The sequence below is a fragment of the Arachis ipaensis genome, chromosome B5, assembly GCF_059453495.1.
Source record: "Arachis ipaensis isolate K30076 ecotype BB chromosome B5, ASM5945349v1, whole genome shotgun sequence".
Classification (NCBI taxonomy): Eukaryota; Viridiplantae; Streptophyta; class Magnoliopsida; order Fabales; family Fabaceae; genus Arachis; species Arachis ipaensis.
In genome coordinates this window covers 65,889,279-65,896,570 of record NC_142440.1, presented here as the reverse complement: position 1 = coordinate 65,896,570, position 7,292 = coordinate 65,889,279, and the positions used below count along the sequence as shown (strand labels likewise).

The following is a 7,292-nucleotide window of genomic DNA, read 5'->3' as shown; positions in this document are numbered from 1 at the left end:
TCATTTTAAATCGTTTTTCACCCGTTCTTTGAACGGCATGGACATCCCGGATCCAATTTCATTTCTAAACAGATTTGGTACAAAACGGAGATCCGTAGTCCAAGTTATGTCCCGCCAAAGTGTGCCCAAAAACCATATTTTCATACAAAACCACAAAGTGCCAATTTCAAAACAAGCCATTTCCAACTCTTTTCAAAACCAATCAAAACATGCCAAGTTCATCCCTTTTCTTTGAAATCAATCAAAATATATCAAATTCAACATCAAGCCTCCTCAACTCACACATTGACACACATTACCACAAATTACCAAAATCACTATCTCATCATTTTACCCCACTTCACCCAAGTGGCTCAAACTCAAACACATTGACATATCATATACTATTCCTCATGCCAATTCTCAACAACACCAATTCCAATAAATTATTATTGTACACAATCAACATCATACTCACCATCAACATGGTTCAACCCACAATTCAACCATAACCAATCATCAAGTATATATCACAACATGCATATTTCTCATACATCATACCACTAAGGCCTTAATAATCATCATCACATATATGACCACATCATATATCTCAATCATTCAACAACATCAACAATTCAATGCCTATCTTAGGGCCTCTAGCCTAAGTATTTCCTACCACATTACATATTAGATACGGGAAACCGAAACCATACCTTAGCCGATTTTTCCCAAGCTCCCCCGGAGCACTTCCAAACCACTTATCCACAAGCTCTCAAGGCCTCAACACCTCCAAGAACAGATTTTTCACCACCAAACTCTTTCCAAGCTTTTCAAAGTCACCAATCAAGCTCCAATATTCACATATACACAACCTAAGCCACAACCATCATACCCATACACAACATCTCAAAACCCAAACATCATAGAACAACAAAATCACACTAGGGTTGAGAATCTTACCACACCCAAGGTCCAAGGAGACAAGATTAACCTTCTCCTTCAAGAGAGTTGGGTCCTATAACATCAAAGAACCCAAAATCTCAATATTTTACCCATGAAACTCGAAAATAAGGGCTGGAATTTCGAACAGAAACACGTGGCTTACCTCAAGATTAGTTGTATGGGTTTTGTAGAGCTCTCCGCGGTGAACGCGTGGCCGCAAACGGAGCGGCAATCGGAGCTCTAGATCAAAAGTTATGGTGGTTTGAAGATCAAGTGAGAGAAAGAACTTGAGAGAGTGTTCTTCCTCCCCTCTCTTCAATTTCAGCGTGTTTGAGTGTGTTGTGAGGAGAGAGAGTGCTGAAAACTAGGGTTTTGGTTTAGTTATGTTGGGCCAAGGGCCCACTTTGGGTCCGGTTGGCCCGGTTTGGCCCGTTCGGTCCAATCTTGGTCCGAATTCTATAAAATTGGTACCGAAATTCTCGTCTCAATTTCCTCTATCATATTAAGCCATAAAAATATCATTTTTGGCTTTCTAGAATAAATTCTCATATATGGGTTAATTAGCCGTTAATTAACCGGGTCTTACATTAAGCATACTCTTCTTTTGCTTTGGACCTTGACTTTAACCGCTCAGTCTCAAGTTTTCACTTGACACCTTCATGCCACAAGCACATGGTTACGGACAGCTTGGTTTAGCCGCTTAGGCCAGGATTTTATTCCTTTAGGCCCTCCTATCCACTGATGCTCAAAGCCTTGGGATTCTTTTTATTACCCTTGCCTTTTGGTTTTAAGGGCTATTGCCTTTTTGCTCTTGCCTTTTGGTTTTAAGAGCTTTTGGCTTTTTCTGCTTGCTTTTTCTTTTTTTATTTTTTTTTCTGCAAGCTTTGTATTCACTGGTTTTTCTTGCTTTAAGAATCATTTTTATGATTTTTCAGATTATCAAATAACATGTCTCCTGTTCGTCATTCTTTCAAGAGCCAACATATATAACATTCAAAAACACCAACTTCAAAAGACATATGCACTGTTCAAGCATTCATTCAGAAAACAAAAAGTATTGTCTCAACATCAATATAATTAAACTAAGTTCAAGGATGAATTCGAAACCATGTACTTCTTGTTCTTTTATTTTTAAAACATTTTTCATTTAAGAGAGGTGATGGATTCATATTCACTATTTTAAGGCATAGACACTTAGACACTAATGATCATGTAATAAAGACACAAACATAGATAAACATTTAACATAAGAAAACGAAAAACCAAAAATTTGAGAACAAGGAATGAGTCCACCTTAGTGGTGGTGGCGTTTTCTTCTTGAGGTACCAATGATGTCCTTGAGCTCTTCTATGTCTCTTCCTTGTCTTTGTTGCTCCTCCCTCATAGCTCTTTGATCTTCTCTAATTTCATGGAGGATGATTGAGTGCTCTTGATGTTCCACCCATAGTTGTCCCATGTTGGAACTCAGTTTTCCTAGGGAGGTGTTGATTTGCTCCCAAAAGTTCTGTGGAGGAAAGTGCATCCCTTGAGGCATCTCAGGGATTTCCTGGTGATGAGCTTCTTCATGCGTCTCTTGAGATCCATGAATAGGCTCTCTTGTTTGCTCCATCCTTTTCTTAGTGATGGGCTTGTCCTCATCAATGAGGATATCTCCCTCTATGTCAATCCCAGCCGAATTGCATAGATGGAAAATGAGGTGAGGAAAATCTAACATTGCCATAGTGGAGGACTTGTCAGCCACCTTGTAGAGTTCTTGAGGTATAATCTCATGAACCTCCACCTCTTCTCCAATCATGATGCTATGGATCATGATGGCCCGGTCTATAGTAACTTCAGACTGGTTGCTAATGGGAATGATTGAGCGTTGAATGAACTCCAACCATCCTCTAGCTACAGGCTTAAGGTCCAGTCTTCTCAATTGAACCAGTTTGCCTTTTGAGTCAATCTTCCATTGAGCACCTTCCACACATATGTCCATGAGGACTTGGTCCAACCTTTGATCAAAGTTGACTCTCCTTGTGTAGGGGCATGCGTTTTCTTCCATCATTGGCAAGTTGAACGCCAACCTCACATTTTCCAGACTAAAATCTAAGTATTTCCCCCGAACTATGGTGAGATAATTCTTTGGGTTTGGGTTCTTACTTTGATCATGGTTCCTAGTGATCCATGCATTAGCATAGAACTCTTAAACCATTAGAATTCTGACTTGTTGGATGGGGTTTGTTAGAACTTCCCAACCTCTTCTTTGGATCTTATGTTGGATCTCCGGATACTCAATTTTCTTGAGTTTGAAAGAGACCTCGGGGATCACCTTCTTCTTGGCCACAACATCATAGAAGTGGTCTTGATGGGCTTTGGAGATGAATCTTTCCATCTCCCATGACTCGGAGGTGGAAGCTTTTGTCTCTCCTTTCCCTTTTCTAGAGGATTCTTCGATCTTAGGTGCCATCAATGGTAATGGAAAAACAAAAAGCTTTATGCTTTTACCACACCAAACTTAGAATATTGCTCGCCCTCGAGCAAGAGAAGAAAGAAAAGATGAAGAAGAAGAAATGGAGGAGAGGGAGAGAGGTTTGTGTTTCGGCCAAGAAGAGGAAGAGAGGGTTGTGTTGTGTGAAAATGAAGAAGAATCGAGGGGTTTATATAGTGGAGGGAGAGGGGTTAAGGTTCGGCCATATGGGATGGGTTTGGGTGGGAAAGTGATTTTGAATTTTGAAGGTATGTGGGGTTTATGAGGTAGGTTTATGGAGAAGAGTGGATGGATGTGAGTGGTGAAGGGGTAGTAGGGAAGAGAGCTTGAGGTAATTGGTGAAGGGTTTTGGGGAAGGGTGTTTATTGGGCAGAGAGGATGAATGAGAAGAGGGAAGAGTATGAGTGGAGGTAGGTGGGGATCCTGTGGGGTCCACAGATGCTGAGATGATCCTATGGGGTCCACAGATCCTGAGGTGTCAAGGAATTGCATCCCTGCACCAATTAGGCATGTAAAATGCCTTTGCATACAATTCTGGCGTTTAAGCGCCGAATTGGTGCTTGTTCTGGGAATTCAGCGCCCAGATGCAGCATGTTTCTAGCGTTGAACGCTAGTTCTATGCTTGTTTCTGGCGTTCAGCGCCAGCTTTCCTCAGTGTGCATTCTTGGCATCTGAACGCCAGGATGCTTCTTGTTTTGGGCATTCAACGCCAGATCCATGCTCTGTTCTGGCGTTGAACGCCAGCCAGATGCTCCTTACTGGCGTTTAAACGCCAGTAAGCCCTTCCTTCAGGGTGTGATTTTTCTTCTGCTGTTTTTGATTATGTTTTTGATTCTGTTTTTAATTTTTGTATTTATTTTGTGACTCCACATGATCATGAACCTAATAAAACATGAAAGAACAATAAAATAAAAATAAAATTAGATAAATAAAAATTGGGTTGCCTCCCAACAAGCGCTTCTTTAATGTCAATAGCTTGACAGTGGGCTCTCATGGAGCCACACAGGTGATCAGGTCAATTTTATAGATTCCCAACACCAAACTTAGAGTTTGGATATGGGAGTTCAACACCAAACTTAAAGTTTGGCTGAGGCCTCCCAACACCAAACTTAGAGTTTGACTGTGAGGGCTTTAGTTGACTCTGTACTGAGAGAAGCTTTCTATGCTTCCTCTCCATTGTTACAGAAGGAGATTCTTGAGTTTTAAACACAAGGTTGTCCTCATTCAGTTGAAGGATCAATTCTCCTCTGTCTACATCAATCACAACTCTTGCTGTGGCTAGGAAGGGTCTTCCAAGAATGATGGATTCATCCTCATCCTTCCCAGTATCCAAGATTATGAAATCAGCAGGGATGTAAAGGCCTTCAACCTTTACTAACACGTCCTCTACTTGTCCATAAGCCTGTTTTCTGGAATTGTCTGCTATCTCTAATGAGATTCTAGCAGCTTGTACCTCAAAGATTCCCATTTTCTCCATTACAGAGAGTGGCATGAGGTTTATTCCTGACCCAAGGTCACATAGAGCCTTCTCAAAGGTCATGGTGCCTATGGTACAAGGTATTAGGGACTTCCCAGGATCCTGTTTCTTTTGAGGCAATCTCAGGTGATCCAATGCATTTAGTTCATTGGTGAACAGGGGAGGTTCATCTCCCCAAGTCTCATTACCAAATAAATTGGCATTTAGCTTCATGATTGCACCAAGGAACTTGGCAACTTGCTCTTCAGTAACATCCTCATTCTCTTCTGAAGAAGAATACTCATCAGAGCTTATGAAGGGCATAAGGAGGTTTAATGGAATCTCTATGGTCTCTAGATGAGCCTCAGAGTCTTTTGGTTCCTCAAAGGGAAACTCCTTGTTGATCACTAGACGTCCCAGGAGGTCTTCCTCCTTGGAATTCACGTCCTCCCCTTCCTCCTTGGATCCGACCATGATGGTTATATCTATGGCCTTGTAATCTCTCTTTGGATTCTCTTCTGTATTGCTTGGGAGAGTACTAGGAGGGGTTTCAGTGATCTTCTTACTCACCTGGCCCACTTGTGCCTCCAAAATTCTAATGGAAGACCTTGTTTTATTCATGAAACTCACAGTGGCCTTAGATAGATCAGAGACTAAATTTGCTAAGCTAGATGGATTCTGCTCAGAATTTTCTGTCTGTTGCTGAGTGGATGATGGAAAAGGTTTACTATTGTTAAACCTGTTTCTTCCACCATTATTAAAGCCTTGTTGAGGCTTTTGTTGATCCTTCCATGAGAGATTTGGGTGATTTTTCCATGAGGGGTTATAGGTGTTTCCATAAAGTTCATCCATATAATTTACCTCTGCTATTGCAGGGTTCTCAGGATCATAAGCTTCTTCTTCAGAAGATGCCTCTTGAGTACTGTTGGATGCAGCTTGTATTCCATTCAGACTCTGAGAAATCATATTGACCTGCTGAGTCAATATTTTATTCTGGGGCAATATGGCATTCAGAGTATCAATTTCAAGAACTCCCTTCTTCTGAGGCGTCCCATTACTCATAGGATTCCTCTCAGAAGTGTGCATAAACTGGTTGTTAGCAACCTTGTCAATAAGTTCTTGAGCTTCTGCAGGCGTTTTCTTTAGGTGAATGGATCCACCTGTAGAAGTATCTAATGACATCTTAGCTAATTCAGACAGACCATCATAGAATATATCCAGGATGGTCCATTCTGAAAGCATGTCAGAAGGACACTTTTTGGTCAGTTGCTTGTATCTCTCCCAAGCTTCATAGAGGGATTCACCTTCCTTCTGTCTGAAGGTTTGAACATCCACTCTAAGCTTACTCAGCTTTTGAGGAGGAAAGAACTTGGCTAAGAAAGCCGTGACCAGCTTATGCCAAGAGTTCAGGCTATCCTTGGGTTGAGAGTCCAACCATATTCTAGCTTTGTCTCTTACAGAAAAAGGGAAAAGCATGAGCCTGTAGACTTCAGGATCTACTCCATTAGTCTTAACAATATCACATATATGCAAGAATTCAGTTAAGAACTGAAAGGGATCTTCAGATGGAAGTCCATGAAACTTGCAGTTTTGTTGCATCAGAAAAACTAGTTGAGGCTTAAGCTCAAAATTGTTTGCTCCAATGGTAGGGATGGAGATGTTTCTTCCATGTAAATTGGAATTTGGTGCAGTAAAGTCACCAAGCATCTTCCTTGCATTGTTATTATTTTCGGCTGCTATCTGCTCTTCCTTTTCAAAAATTTTTGTAAAGTTGTCTCTGGATTGTTGTAATTTAGCTTCTCTTAGTTTCCTCTTCAGAGTCCTTTCAGGTTCAGGGTCTGCTTCAACAAGAATGTTCTTGTCCTTGCTCCTGCTCATATGAAAAAGAAGGGAACAGAAAATAATAATAGGGATCCTTTTTACCACAGTATAGAGGTTCCCTTGTTGTTAGTAGAAGAAGAAAGGGAGTAAGAGTGAAGAAGAATGGATAATCCAAACACAAGGGTGAGGATAGGACCAGTGATTTGAGATGAAGAGAAGTGTTAGTAAATTAATAAATAAATAGAAGGAGATGGGAGAGAGGGAATTTCAAAAAATAAATTTTTAAAAATAGTTAATGATTTTCGAAAATTAAGATAAAATTAAAATTAAAATTAAAAATTGAAACAATTAATCAATTAAAAAGAATTTTTGAAAAAGAGGGAGGTATTTTCGAAAATTAGAGAGGTAAAGTTAGTTAGGTAATTTTGAAAGAGATAACAAACAAACAAAAAGTTAATTAGTTAGTTGAAACATATTTTGAAAATCAATTTTTAAAAGTTAAGAAGATAAGAAGTTAGAAAAGATATTTGAAAATGATATGATATGAAAAGATAGGATTAAAAAGATATGATTTTGAAAAAGATAAGATAAAAAGATATTTTTGAAAAGATATGATTGAAATTA

General features: G+C 39.8%; 1 non-coding gene across 1 annotated transcript; it reads left to right on the top strand.

The window, feature by feature from the left end:
- Positions 1 to 6,083: 6,083 nt before the first annotated feature.
- Positions 6,084 to 6,191, top strand: LOC148564490 (small nucleolar RNA R71). The gene has a single exon (XR_015884084.1). It is a non-coding gene; the product is annotated as a small nucleolar RNA R71 (small nucleolar RNA).
- Positions 6,192 to 7,292: the final 1,101 nt, after the last annotated feature.